The sequence below is a fragment of the Alligator mississippiensis genome, chromosome 1 (assembly GCF_030867095.1).
Source record: "Alligator mississippiensis isolate rAllMis1 chromosome 1, rAllMis1, whole genome shotgun sequence".
Taxonomy (NCBI): domain Eukaryota; kingdom Metazoa; phylum Chordata; order Crocodylia; family Alligatoridae; genus Alligator; species Alligator mississippiensis.
The window spans coordinates 128844718-128845111 of NC_081824.1; positions in this window are offsets into that span (position 1 = coordinate 128844718).

Consider the following 394-nt stretch of genomic DNA (forward strand, 5'->3'; position numbering starts at 1 on the left):
CACGGAAGTCACTGCTGTACTTAGAAGCTTATTGTAAGTCTGATGTCAACTCAAAGCAAACAAGTGCAGCAAGCAGGTTACAGCCCAAAGCATGCAGAGGCTTGATTTCCTCAATTGACTGGCTGTTATCATTTCACTACACAGGTTTTTAGACTTTTGTTTCATTTTTCAACGGAACAAGAAGAGGGAACTAAACATTTAGGACCAACTGCTTGTGAGTCATATATGCAAAACTCAGCCACTCCCAACACAGACAGCTCCCAGCAGCCATTGGCATTCTCAAACAAGTTTTCCAGCAAGAAAACTTCACCAGCATAAAATGGGGAAGGAAAAGAAGCAGCAAAGGAAGATCTGGTCACCACCCCAATGCTCTTATTCATACATACCTCTAAGA